The sequence below is a fragment of the Falco cherrug genome, chromosome 8 (genome assembly GCF_023634085.1).
Source record: "Falco cherrug isolate bFalChe1 chromosome 8, bFalChe1.pri, whole genome shotgun sequence".
NCBI lineage: Eukaryota > Metazoa > Chordata > Aves > Falconiformes > Falconidae > Falco > Falco cherrug.
The window spans coordinates 38628859-38643499 of NC_073704.1; the positions used below are offsets into that span (position 1 = coordinate 38628859).

The following is a 14641-nucleotide window of genomic DNA, read 5'->3' on the forward strand; positions in this document are numbered from 1 at the left end:
TTTTTGTTTCCCAGTCTGTTTCAGGCAGCATTGTCTCCCCTGAAATCTTCTGGACACAGGAGAGGACAACCACCTGTCTGCAGAGGAGTTTTACTCCCTGCGTCTGACTTGTTGCTGTTGACTCGCTGCTGCTGGCACAACTGCCCAGGCTGCTCTGACTGACTGCGATGGCAGCGTGGGAGGGAGCCGAATGAGAGCAGACCTACCTACCATGTGGATAAAATATATACTGGGAAGAGACAAGCAATGACTTCAGCAATTCTTATTGCCGCTAGATTTGATGGGGGCCACATTAATTTTGTGAATGCTTTGCCTTGCCGTATGCTTGCATTTGTCTTTTTTGTGAACGTGGAATTTGATACTGTAGAAATGAGCTTCCTCTTCCTCAAAGGCTGAAGCAAAAGAAGAGAATGTCCCATAACATCTCAGCTTTCTTCTACATTAACCTGCCGCATGAGATTTTACAGCGCTTGGTACGTTCCCCACCATTATTCACCATGCAGCTGAAGGTTTTTTAATAGAGGTAGAAACAACACCATCAGTTTTACGCTAAGGACAGTCCAGCCACTTCATACTTCCTTTACTGTGAAAGCATCAACCATTTTTGGAACATCTCCAGTCAACTAGCTATTGGCGTGGAGACTTTGGGTCATACCTGAAGCCAGTGGTGAACACCAGGGAGAAGAGAAAGGCTTTGGAGAGGATCTTGCTCGCACCACTTTGTAGCTAACTGGAACATGGGGGCATAGATGAAGATATTGTCGCCCAAAGTGCATGACTCATTTGTCTTTTTAAGGTCCATTATTGTGTGATGTAAACCCACCTTTTTGGCAGTTTTGGTATTGTAGTACTTTTAGCACTCAGAGGCCTAACACTCCAGAAAATGCATTTACACTGCATTTAAAGCTTGCATGTAGCTACATCCTGTCAAGGAAAGTCTTTACATAATGCATCAACATATGCTGAGTTTTGTCTCTTTTTTAGTACAGTATAGCTATACAATGGGTTGGAGTGACATTTCTAAGTTATTCAAAACAGCCCTAGGCAAGGCTGGGCTTTAAAATGTGTCAAGACCCTTAAAACACCTGGAATAGAGAGAGAAAAGGACCGCTTTGTATTTGCGTAGAACTTTCTTACCTACCAGGTTTCATTAACTTCAGCATCCTATTTTTTTCTTTCAAACAGTGAAAAATTGCATTAGGCAGGCTTGAAAAATAGAGTGTAAAAATAAAGTAATATGTTATTTTCTTAACTATGAATATTTCTAAATCCAAACGTCATTATAAGGCAAAATGATCTTTATTAGGAAGCGAAGGTTCAGAGAATTCTATCCTAAACTTCTCTTCTGCTTTGCAAAGTAGGTCTGTTATCAAAACTTTAGCAACCCAGCTATTAAGAGATGTTTTAATGCAAGATCATTTGTCTCCTAAAATTTGAATGTTGTGGGTTTTAGACCTCGAGTCACAGCGCATATGTTCCTTCCATATAGCCAACATTAAACTGCTGGGTAATCTCTAAAGATCTATTTTCTACCACCTGTGACAATTTTTAAAAAACATCTTTTGCACTTTTAAGGCTGCGGTAAGTAAAATGGATTGTTTAGAGGAAAAATCAGCTCAGAGTAAAAGGTTTTGGAAGACGATACCAGAATGTTTATAATGCATGTTATGGTTGAGAGGATTGTGTGAATTTAGCCATTACTGTATATTTACATTGACATTTACATACAGGCTCCTACATAGTAAGCATTTATTGCCCAAGCAGGTAATATTAGGGACTGCTGTTAACTTGGAATATAAACTATTGGAGCCATTACATGGCCACGTGCATGGCCTTCTCAATACATAAGAATGTGCTCCTAGAAATGCTTTTGCTGGATTAAATATTCAAAGCCCTTATAGCAAAAAAAAATAATGGCTACTAAATGGACACCAGCTCTCAGAGCAAAAAATTGCCATGAGCGAGCTTATGAATTACTGTCCATATAGGCATAACTCTTATCCTGTTTAATTTAAATATTTTAAACCATACCACAAATATGAAAAATACCATTTCTCTGGTGAAGAACGTGGGAAATAATACATTATTTCTCCATTATCACATAGTCTACTCATTTCCTAGGGTTTTTCCCAGTGAATTGCAAAGTTTTGGAACTTTATGCATTTTCATTAATAAATTATTTTATTCTGGAACCAGCCATTGGGTGCACAGTTGTTCTTCTAGGCTTGTGCCTGTATGCTGTCCAGGTTTGTGTGGTCTATTAGGGCTGGATTTACCCACTGAATTTGATTCACTGCTGGGTGTCTGCTATACAAGCCAGACTATGGGCTGCCTATCAGCCATCCCAACAGAGAGTAAAGGCTGAACTAGGCAAAAAAGAAAAAAAGTCAACTTTTCTTTCCCCCTCAGGATACTGCTGGTCCAAAACAAGCCTTGGAATCGCTGTTCAAGTACCTGGTGAAATATGGTACTTCTTGAATTTGTTATAAAAGAGTTGGCAACAGCTGCTGGGCATTCGGCATCCTCAGTCAAAAGTGATTTTTAAGCCTGCTGTTTTAGCCTCAATGCTCTGTGCTCTCAGTTATGAGATATGGAAATCTGGATGTTCACCAACTTGATGACACGTCTCGTAAGCAATGACGCCATGAGTCCCTGAAATAGGGACAAGAAATCTGAGCTTCAGAAACGATGCTCCATCTTTAACTTGCACAGCAAATGCGCAAAGACCAACCTATTGAGCAGCAATCTGCTCCAGGTAACGTATATTAAGTTCCTGTTTCCTGTTTAGTTTTACTGAGATTAAATGAGCTCTTACATTTTGCTAAACTGTTTTTTTTTGCACATCTAAAGTATTTTCAGCCTTCCAGAGATCACACAGGAAGCTTGTGCCGCATAAGTTTAAGCAGTATGCAAAGCTGCCATCCTTTTATAGAATTTTGTCACTACTGACATACTGTCAAATGGATGCGGAGGAAATCAGACGGAGTATGCAACTTGACTTGAAATGTTAGGTGTACGGTGAAAGACATTTTCATGAAAAATGTCACGTCCCCGGTAATCTAGGTTTTGGACAAGTTAACATAGGCAAGTTCTTCTGCAGCATTTTACAGGTTTGCTGATGGTTTCTTCACATTTTAGTGATGAACTTCTGTTGTCCGCACTGCTCATAAAGGTTTTGTAATTGTAAAAATGCTTTTGATGGTTCGATATGAGGAAAATCTTAAGATCTAGATGGCTACCATAGATTTTTCAATCAAAATTTATTCTATATGAGAAAATTGGTTGAAACTTATACTGTTTTTAAAAGAGCTAGCAATTAATTAGTGCTGCTGCAGGTTCTTTAGGCACTAGCAGTTCTCAGTTTACAGAAAAGCACACTATTGCTTTCTCACCTCCTCACACCTGGCAGAAACAGCTCGTTGCCTTTCATACACAACACCAACTATTTTGTTCCAAAAGTCCATCTTTAAAATTCATACCTAAGTTGCAGTGCCTACAGAAAAATGATATTTCGGTTTAGGACGTTGAAGACCAGCTGTCACACTGCCCAGCTCCCTCTCCTGTGTTACTTTTCGGAGTACATCGGAAGCGTTTGGGAACAAGGATGGTCTTGGTTGTGGCTTTGTATGGCCTTTAGCATAATTGCATTGCTGGCCATGAAATAGGCGTTGTGGAAGTTACTGCAGAATCAATAATCATAACAATGTAAGGGTCACTGTGTAGCCCAATAGCTCTGCCATTCCTTCAGCGATGCTGCATCCCCCCTTCTTCTTTCTGGTATTCTTCAGTCCTCAAAGGTCCGGCTTCCCCTGTGCTTCAGTAAGTGCATCATGTACTAAAACTGTTCTCCACAGGAACTATCTTGCACCTATTTTTGTAGCAGTAGGAAATGATCTGCCTGCAAATCAGTCTTTTCTTTGCAGCCTTGTAACATTTGTCACAATCCCTTTCTAGCTCTGCCTAAGCTCCACGCCAGCCTCAGCCCCAGCCCTTGTTTTTTTCTCTCTGCCCTTTCTCTATGGGATGCTCTGCAGGATCCTCCTTTACGGCACCCAATGAATTCCTTGCTGGACATGTGCACAGATGAAGCACATCTTGAGGAGCTCCACTGGCACCTCCTGTCAATAGGGTTCATTTTACTTCACTGTTGGGACAAACCCTTAAACTTCAGGATGGCCTTGATTTTCTCGTGTTGTATGGCAGCTCTTTGTTTGGTTGTGGGAGGCAACCCAAAAAGATCCCTCTGTTCTTCTAAAGCATTAACAGAGGGCTCTGCAGCCTGACCAGCGCCATGGGGGGGTCCCTCCACAGACAGCAAAGCCCCTCTGCCCTGTAAGGGGAGACCAGCCATCCTTTTGTGAGTTGAGCTAGAAATACCAGAAAGATACCGTTGTTCCTGGCTGGGGGAAGGTTCAGGGAAGGTGTAATCCATGAAGGGGCTTTTCTAGAGCCCTGAAGGTGCAGATCTGCATCTGAATCTGCTGGTCCCCTGGGTTGCCCTGGCTAGAAGGGACCACTGTGGCACGAGATGCTGCGGGAAGCGAAGCAGGGCAGCAGCTGTGTGCGCCTGGGCTTCTCCAGGGGCTGCTTCAAGAAGTGTTAGAACAGAAAATCAAAGAAACTGAAGTGTTTATCTGAAGGGACCTTCGCCAGGCAATAGTACAAGTCTTTTTTTTTTTTTTCTTTTTTTCTTAAGAGCAAACTCTCTGTTTGGCCAGAATTGGGTGTTTTATAAATCTAATGTAACAGTATGGTGTCACGTTTACTAAAGCTACATTTCGAAACAGTAAAGCAGATTTGTTGCAAGCTATTTATTTCAGTACTCAAAGGGTTTCATTGAAGGTAAGAAAAGGGAAGTTGTCTTGAGGCTTAGAATCGTAATTCCTTTCAGCATTTCCTTTTAAACCTCATGTTTACCTTCTGCAAAAACTAACCCCCCCTGTTTGCTGCAATTTTAACAGCGAAGCTGCTTTCATACTTCAAAATCTGGCTTCTTATCCAGTCTGGAAGAACTTTGCACTAAACCTGGGTGTAAGTTGCTCACTGGTGAGATGGTTACTTTTGGCTGTTGCAGGAAGTGGTTTTATTTTACTTTTTTTTTCTTCCTACTTTCTTTCTGTCTTTATGAGCTGTAGGAGATTAACCCAAATGCTGTCTATAGACATGTGACCTAGATGTTTTCCGTTTTTTGAAATAGTTAAAGCTGTTGCTGGTCGATGGCAGTTTGAGATGAGATGATGGCGTCTGTGGGGCTGTAGGTAAGGAGCCTTAAATTCATCTTAATGTGGTTTAAGAACCCTGTTGCTAAAGATTTTTTTAAATAATCACAACGTGTATTTTTTATGTGTTCAATGCAGATTGTATTAATTACGCAATTATTTTATTTCTATTGGTGTTTGTGAATTTGAAAGCAATAAGCAAAAATGTAGAGGGTACAGATGTGAAACCATGTTTTAAAGGCAAAAATGGTGTTCAGAATTCAACAAATCTGCTGCATCCTTGCAAGAGGCAACTGTATCTGATGCTTCCTGGTATCCCAAACCACTAATCACTTCTCCTATCCCTGCTGGTACTAACTAGCTGTCCCTAAAAGGTAGAAAAGGCTGGTGGCACTGGCTGGAAAATGAGATTACATCACTTTTCCCAACATTTGCCTTTGCCAGGTGCTGTTCATCATTGCTTGATTAACTGGGTTCCCTGCTGGTGACCACGAGGGAGGTGATCAGTAGTGGTGGATGCTGTAAGAGTTAGTGGGTGGTAAGGGTAGTTATCCAGCTGATACTTGGTATTGCTAGAGACTGAAGATGTCGATAGAGGGATTTCTTGCCCTGCTCAGTACCAAAAATGTGGTACCACCCTATTATTCATCAGTGACACTAATAGGAAAAGGACACAGGGCAGCATAAAGGGCAGTGTACCAAAAATACCCTTGGTTTTTCTATGGGCACTTTCAGCGACATTCCTCGTGGAAATGTTCAATGGAGATGTTGTGGTAGCGTGCTTCCTGCATGAAGCTGTTTAGATTCAGACTGATTCCTCCTCCGCTTCGGAGCTGACCTGAAAAAGGTTATGTGTCCTGAGTCCCCATCTCACTCGGAGCTTTCTATCAGAAAAGATCGCTTTGTGTTGCTGTCACTGGGCGAACACTGCTTGCTGGCCTTCCGGGCTTTACAAGGAAATAGTAACTTGGGAAGATGTACAATTAACACAATATAATGCTTTGATTATAGGCCACATAAAGGAGAGCCAGAATTAGCAAGATTTGTTCTACAGTGAAGATTTATTTTCCTGGTAATGTGTAGTTTGCTGCAAATTTTGTGACAAGTACTCCTGTTTCTAACTGATAGCCTTATCTTAAGAAGCAATTTGTTTTTCTTTTGGAAATATGGGTCAGAGTTGAAAGATATCATACGTGGCTTGAAGCTCATTTTGAAATCATGCATACTAATTGGAGACAGATTTTAGTGTAGTGTTGTAAGATTACATTTCAAATTTTCTGTACTTTTTGGAGAAAAAAAGCTGTCCCGCCTGCATGCACAAATCAACACAGACAGGGAAATTGTATAAAAAGAACATGTTCTCTTCCTGGGCTGTGTTTGTAGTGGTTTTTATGTTACTGCTGCAATGTCTTAGAGTCATTTGAAATGCATTTTCCACAGAGCTGTGAGATTTGGTAAAGTAGTTTGAATTCTCAGAGTTATTTTTCTTTATTTTCTCCCTCCCCTGCAACTTACCTCTTTGTGTCCAAAAAAGATTCATTTAAAAGCAGCATCTCTTGTTCACTTTACCTCTCAATCCAATTACATCTGTAATGTACATTTGTTCATTTTCTTTTCCAAATAGAGTGAACAGCTGAATCACTCTGTGTTTTAAACCTCCTGCTGTACTCTATTATTGAATTACAAAAAAAAAAAAAAAAAAAATTGTGTTTTTGGCAGCATTTGTTGTAGAAACTTCCTTTTGCTTTGGTACAAGAGATACCCTAGCTTTAGAGAGATAATCCACCTTCTGACCTAGCACGAGTGCATGACCCCCTCAGCAGTCCCTCTCACGGGGCTGGGCTGGCCAGGGCAGCAATGGACAGATCTGTATCAGACCGTGGTCTGGGGCACGTTCCTCCCTACCTGGAGCAAGGCAGGAACCAGAAACTCAAATAGTGACAGACATCCATATAGATTCTTTTCCTGATATTTGGGTGGCACAACTTTACAACCTCCGATGTGGTGCTAACTTAACCGAAACAGCTGTACGCAGCTCCGGTTTGGATTTCTCTACTTCTGCTCCCAGAAGTTATTAATTCTGTGCTGTGATGAGCTTCAGACCAAGCTCTAAAATGTAATATCCCGTGCAAGTGGGATAGAGTGCCCGTCACGATCTCTAGTGCTGCAGTGAGGATGGCTGCTGCTGTCTGCTCAGAGACTTCAGCCTGGTTCCTGCTAAGCAGTCCCACAGACTTTGAGCAGTGGGAACCTGCTGTATTATGGGCTGTTTCTACTAAGCCACATGGGGCTTAGTGGGTTATAGGCAGCGTCTTCTGAATTTTTTGAGGTTCACAATGTGTAATTCCGGTACATGAGCATTTTTCTTGACTTTTGTTTTAGATGCCTCTGTGCTGTGTCAGCTCAATCAGCGTGAGTTGCTAACCATTCAGCTGGCTGTTAAAACCTGCATGCTGCTAAGAACTGTCTTGATGTTGGAGACGTGTGTTTTTAGCGCTTAGGTGTGTTCTTGATTAAAAACCTGAAATATGGCAGTTGTACGGAATTTATCCTAATACTGTATGGGTGTTGTTTGGGCTGATCTCTTTTAAAGACAAAAGAAAGTATCACTGGAGCTCTAGCTAAAGTCTCTATGTTTCACTTTTCTCCTAAGTAAGACTTTCACATGGAGGCATCAAACCTGTTTCTCAGCACTACAAAGACAGAAGCTGGTACTGGTGGATGCCATCTATATGAAGATGCTTTGATCATTTTTCTGGTTTCATTTGTTGATGGCATTAATCCTGAAAAAAAACAGATGGGACAAAATTTTGGCCCAGCTTTTGGCCGCATATGTTCCATGATAATTCAAGTGCTATTCAGAGCACAACAGCAGATTTCTTTACTGCTTACACAACCTGCACAAAACTATCCCTTTTCCCATCCTGTAGTGGCTTCCACAGCTTTTGTCACATTCAAACTAACTGCTGTAATGTCCTTTTAGTCTCATAGGAGGCTGAAGGTCCTGCTACCTCCAGCTTGCTCACAACAGCACGCCTCCTTGGGTGTGTATTTGGGAACCTGTGAGCTTGGTCTAGGTCAGGAGGTACTGGTGTTACCTGCTTCTCAGACCTTCTCATAAAGTTGGTCTGCTTCAGCCAGAGGTGTCAGTGAATCTTAATTTCACTGACAACTCTCTTGTTGACATCTGAAGGACAGAGGTGGTTGTGTGCTGTGCTGGATATTAAGCTTGTGCCTTCCTGTACTTGATGCCTCTGTCAGCCTTCCCTGCTTTAAGAAATTCTATAAAAAGGTTGTTTTGGAGACTCACTACAAAACAAACACTGCTAGCTCCTCGCTTTCACAGGACTTCCTCAATGTGATGTATTTTTACTTTGAAGAGCGAGACTTCTCATCACAGAGTCTGTGGACTCCCATAATTTTTATTACACCTTGAAGCACCTTGGGGTGCAAACTTCCAGGCTGGCTGAAATAGGAGCAAAAGAAATGTTCTCGGATATTTTTGTTTTAAGAAGGCTGTCTGAATGAGAAAACCAGGCGTTAAGTTTCTGGGCACAGATATTTAGATACTGCAAACTGACTATGGGGCAAATCTAACTCATGCTAGAGCTCAGCCCGTGGATGCAGCGGGGTCATGCTGAAGCAGATTTTCAGGGCGTTGTTGGCTCGTGCTGAAGCCACCTGGTAGTGCTGAGGTCTGGCATGTGTAAGAGCATAATTTGCCAGAAACTAAGAACCCAAAATGTTTACATGCTTGAAAATTTTGGCCTTTTTCTCTTAATTTCTCTTTATTTTTAGTCACTTTACTCAGTGTGAAAAAGAACTTGTTTGGGAATTCAGTAGGAAAGGTATCAGAGGGTTAAACAGATATTGGCATTTTCTGAATTAGATTCTAAATTTCTGGGAGTATGTGCAAGTTACACAGTAAAATACTAACTCAGTGCACAGGTACCTGCTGAAGGATTCCTTCAATAAATTAACTAAGCAAGTTTGATATTGCTATGGTTAGCGGTTTAAGGTTGTTTAAGGCGTAATGTAACACCTCCTGCCATTGGAGTTTGACAGATATTAAATTATTCAGTTGCAGCTAGGCCAGGTATTGTGGGTTTGTACTGTGGCTTTTCATGAATATTTCTTTCCAAGCCTGTGCCTGATAGACTGAACAGGCACAGTCCTCGAGCAAATGAACTTCAAGTGACTTCTGATTCCATTTCCAAGACACCCATCAGTTTTCAGCACAGCTGCAACATGATGAAGGGGGAGTGGGGAGACAAGGAGGAAGAGAAAACAGAAGTGGTTGTGTGGCTGAGCTGAAGAGCTTTAAGTACGTGCTTGCTTTTCTTTTCTTATTTCTTTTCCTGCCACACCCTGAGCAAAAACCACCACTGTATTTGGTGCTGAACTAGATAGCGAAGCTCCTCCTAGGCAGGGAATAGCGCTTAGCACCTGTGCTTGTTTGTCTGCTGCTCAGGACGTTGCTAAACTCTTCCTTCGTGGGTGAGGAGGGAAATGACACAGATATTTTGTGAAGGCAATTGAAGCTATGGAGTTCTGTCTCCCAGGGAGTCACCTCCATGACTGGTAGGTCTGTCACCAGCCTGCAGGGTGTCAGGATGCTCTCAGCTTTTCTGGCATCCCAACTGGAGCCAGGAGGCACCTGCTGCTGGGCTGGCCAGGTGTCTGCTTCGGACAGTGGAGTTGGAGGAACTGAGCAGTCCACAGTGGGAGAACGGACCCAACACTAGCAGTGTGTCCCACTGTTTGGGGAATCCCCAGCCCACATGGGGATGCTGGCCAGAGCCAGACCTCCCCCCACACTGCAGGAGAGCCTGATGGTAACACCACGGACATTCACAGCAAACACCAACAGAAGCCTCCCTGGGCTCTCTTAAACAAAATGCATTTCTAATGAACAGCTTTGCTACAAGTGAATCAACATTTTCCACTAGGAAGGTGTTACATCAGATTTTCCAACAGGCCGAGCTGTTCTGACACATGCTGCCTCTTGTGCTTTGGGCCGAGTATTGCTGAGGTTTGATCTAGAAGGATTAATGTTTCTATTACCAGCAGCACATTGTGTGCTCTGTTAGTTTATTAGCAAAAAAAAGTTAAGTATAGTAGTATCAGTGTAATGAGTAGTCAAATTCTTGTGATGATTTTTGGACTAGGAGGTGGCATTAATCCATCCACTCTTCTGGGAGTGGCAACGAAAGTGGAAACAGCCCAAGTAAGAGCAACCACAACAGTCAGTTCCTCCTTGTTCATTAACCCTAGGCCCTGGCAAAGGCAAGGAGTGCCCCCACTCTTAGCAGAGGCTTGGAGAAACCGGTTGAATTCTTGAATTTCGTTTGGACAGCCTAGCACTGGCTCTGGGTTGGGTAGGAAGAAGTCATACAGACCTGAGACATCCAGAACTTCTGCACAGATTTTTAATCAGAAAACTTCTTTGCTAGTTTTAATTTTCATCTAAAGTTTGGGTCTTTTTATTAAATCTTTCCTAGAGTGCAACTAAGTGAAGAGAGGGAATCTATTGAGAAGTGGAGCAGAAATTGCATAAAATAAAAGAATGAAAAATGTTCAATGCAGAGATTTCTTACCAGACTCGTATCACACACTGAGATACAGGTGTTTAGTGAATAATGCTGATGCACGGTGCGGACATTTTAATGCAGGTACGTAGGACTGCCAAGGCTCACTTGAACTGAGTGCAGCAATTTCATCCACCAAGGGATCTGAGGGGTACATCAGCTCTGCATGTTTCCACATGACTTAATAAACCCACAGCTGATGGAAGATGTAATACTTGTCAAGGATTTCTGCTCTCAGCCGTGCTGGGGGCAGATGAATGGCTGCCACTCTTCTCACTGTGACTGCTGGTGTTCACACGTGGATCTGGCACTGACGCACTCCTGCTGTCGTCACTGCTGACTGACTGCTCTGAGTGCAGCGTGTCTGCGGTGGGGCTGGGGGTACAGGTGGGCTCTGGTCTCCTGGCCCACGCAAAGCAGGCATACAAGGTTCCTGGAGTCATCTTGAACCACCTTAGTTAAAAAAAAAATATTTTCATTGGTCCCTCATGAAGCATGTACATTTGCAGTAAAAATTTTAAATCTAATTAAGAGAACCTGTGCTCAAACCTCTTGCATAATCCAAGCAATCATGCTTTTGACACCACAGTACCCTTGACATTTCCCCTTTGCTGAATGCAGACATCTTAGCCACACAATGTGATATCAAATACAGTCACATAAAACAAATGCCGCTGTCTCCTGCCCGCTTTGCTGGCAGGGCGGGGGGCAGGTGCTCCTGCTGCCTGACACTCTGCTCTGGGCACGGCAGGGGTGGCTGCTGAAGCAAGCTGGCTGGGGGCCCCACGAAATGCAGAAGAGGGGCTTGCTTGATGCAAGCCACAGAGAATTTCCCCTTCTAGTTCCTGCTGTAGCTTAAAAGTTTTCTCCTAAAATTGTAGGTGTGGGCTCTGGTGTGTTTCACAGCAGTGTCTCTTAGAAGAGCAGCACCGGGAGCTCTGCAAAGTGGAGATGGAGTGTGGGAACACATTAAAAGTGTCTGGAGCTTTTTTTTTTTTTTTTCCCCCCTCAGATGGGAAGTGGGAGCAGTGAGAAGAAGTAAAGGGAGCAGCTGCAGGATCACAGCACAAAAACTACTGCAGCTATGTCTGGAGGAGTGGGTGGGAGGGACCGTTTCATGTGCACAGCACGGGGAATCAAACCTTATCCAGGGGAGTGGGAGGGAGGGGGCCTTGCCATCTGAGTAAGGGACGAGCCTCTTGTTGTAGACATTATTGAGGCAGGCGGTGCCAGAAAGAGAAAGAAATATTTTTTTTTGTGATAAGTTTTACATAAAAAAAGAAAGAAATATTTTTACTATGTTTGGTTTTTTTAATTTTTTTTAAAGTCTGAGAAGCTTTAAAGCCTTTCCTCTTTGATAATCTCAGTAACTCAGTTTAACAGATGTGTCTTCTGTAGGATGATGGGTATATGGAATTGCGAAATGGAATAAGACGTGGCAAATGTGCATTTAAACTACTAAGTTGAGGGACTCTGAGATACCCTAAGAGGTTAAACCCACTGCCACTGCCTCACCAAAGGCTTAAAAGAGCTCCGGAAGGCATTTTTTCTAGTGAAGGGGCTGCTGCTGCTGCAGGACCTAAGGAGCAGGAGGCAAACTGAGGCAGGACTTACAGCTGCTCCAAGCGTTCAGTTGTGCGCAAGTGATCTAAAGGCAGAGGGGCATCAAACTTGTGTGCAGTCTTAGTGATGAGCAGGAGGTGCTTCCTCCACCATGAATCAACCAGTGGAGCACATGCCTGTACATGAACGTGGTGGGGGTCACAAATGTGCTGTAACATCCTACCTGAGCTGGCCTTGTGGTGGCTTGTTTATATCGCTGCTGTGAAATCAAAACCTGAATTTCTGTTGGCAGAGCTTGAGATTTAAAGCTTATAGGAAGTTTGTTTCTCTGGTTATTTGCAGTAAGCTTTCAGGCATTAAACATTTTTTTTTTCTAATACATCAGTTTGTCTTGTGGTACTAACTCTTCTACTTCTCCAGAGAGTTTGGGCTGTTCCAAAATTACCATCACCACATGTCTAGTTCAGGTAAGCATGGAAAGTTTGGATGAATATCTGAATCTCTGTGAGGATAAGTTCTGCAAAATTGAGCTGGAAGTATTTCAAGAAGTCTTACTTTGAAATTTCTGTCACTTCTGCTTCTGCTTGTATCTGTAAATACTGCAAGAATAACCTTTCCCATAGTATCTCATCACTTCAGATCTGGCAACATTAAAAGTAACAACACTTTTCTGAACATTTAGGCTATAGGAACAGATTTCTTTCAAGCACCGGAGAAAATTTGTGATTCTTATGTGATCTTCCTAGAGAAAACATTGGATTTTTTTTATTTTTTTTTAAATTCGGAATTAGACAGCTTTAAACTAAAAAGTTACCATGCGACAAGCATCATATGCAGGTGTAAAATTAGTTTAGAACTGGTCAGCCGTACATGTGGTGGTTGGAAAGCCATGATTGTATTACCGTACTTACCTGCCGTATACGAATGTATAGCAGAAAGAAAGGAGGTAGAAGGAAATTACCTTTTCCTCCTGTGTTAGGTGAGGGCAGGTCGGGAGTAACCAAGCATTCCCCTCTAGCACTTCTCAGGTTTGGTGTTAAATCAATTAAATTGTTACAAACCTTTATGATGTTGTAAACTACTTGTGGCCATTGGTCTAATGTCTAAATCATACTTGTTCTGTATTCTGTGTTGCAGGGTGCATTATGAGTGCGACATTTCAGGTGACAGTCATAGCTGAGTTCTTTTAATACTGTGTATATATGACCAATATTCATCACTGGAAGGATTGTAATCTATCTTGCACAGCATGGAAAATGCAGGCAGGTGTCGCAGATCAGATGCGCTCCAGAAAGAAATGAAATGCACTGCCAGCAGGAAGACCTAGAAGTAGCAATTTTTCCCAGGCATGTTCTTTTACATATTCAACTGAATTTCTACTATGGACGACTGTTCCCAGAACATATGCAGGCCAAACTGTACACAAAGGATACTTTTAGCTTCAAGTTCCACTTGAAACTGAGGTATTAAAGTGACATAGGAGCGGTGAAAATAGACTCCATTATGCTATCCCATATGATATATTGGGACAGACGAACTCCTGAAACAACTGTTACCTTTCCTGAGACCTTCACATGTAATATAATTAAGAAACTAAGTGATGCAAGAAGAGACGTGACCATATGTAGTCACTTCCTGATGTGAGGAAGCTCTTTTACCCTGTCCTATGTGTTTGTGTTGTTTCCAAGAATATCCTAGTGATATTTCTAACAATATTTCCTAGCAAGCTTTTGTTTGTGCAGGGAAGTCCCGTAGACAGCAGGTCATGGAGGATCACAGGATGAGAGTTGGGTCTGTGGTCATTAAATATGGATGTGAAGAGTTTGTCATTGTATCTGCACAACTTTGGAATAGTAACAGTCTCTCATCCTCTTCTCTTTCTAATTTTCAGGCCATTTCTATCCAGGTATGAAAGCATTTTCAGAGACAGCATGTCACTGCCCTATAGGGTACAAGTAGCTTTTCCAGGTGGCTGTTTTTCTTTGTCATCTGATCCTGCTATTTTTAAAGGTCTACGTATAGCAGAGAACAGACCCTGGGGCTTTCAGCTATCATCTTTTACAACATCTCAGAATGACACAAAAGAGGACTTTAGGTCCCTGCTTAAATCCTCGTTGACAGCCATTGCCAGTCTAGCACAGCTGTTTAAATTTTTTGTCTTCATGTCTCTCTCCATCCAGTCTTTGAGACAAATCAAGCAACAATTTGTAAAGTTTAATAAAATTTCCACTGAAACTGTCTATTTGGTTAAGGCATTTTGCTGCCATCTGC

The 14641-nt window shown here is 42.3% G+C and overlaps 1 protein-coding gene across 4 annotated transcripts in view; it reads left to right on the forward strand.

Annotated features, from left to right (window-relative positions):
* The first annotated feature begins 4882 nt into the window (after nucleotides 1-4882).
* Nucleotides 4883-14641, forward strand: part of ARHGAP15 (Rho GTPase activating protein 15) — a 332925-nt gene continuing 323166 nt past the window's right edge. The window contains exons 1-2 of one of the 4 annotated variants that reach the window (XM_055719344.1): nucleotides 4886-5031; nucleotides 5198-5258. The gene's annotated coding sequence lies outside the window, so the exon portion shown is untranslated. Of the gene's footprint in view, nucleotides 5032-5103; nucleotides 5259-14641 lie in introns of those variants that run through there. The other 3 variants (XM_055719341.1, XM_055719343.1, XM_055719342.1) reach the window with 3 other exon arrangements.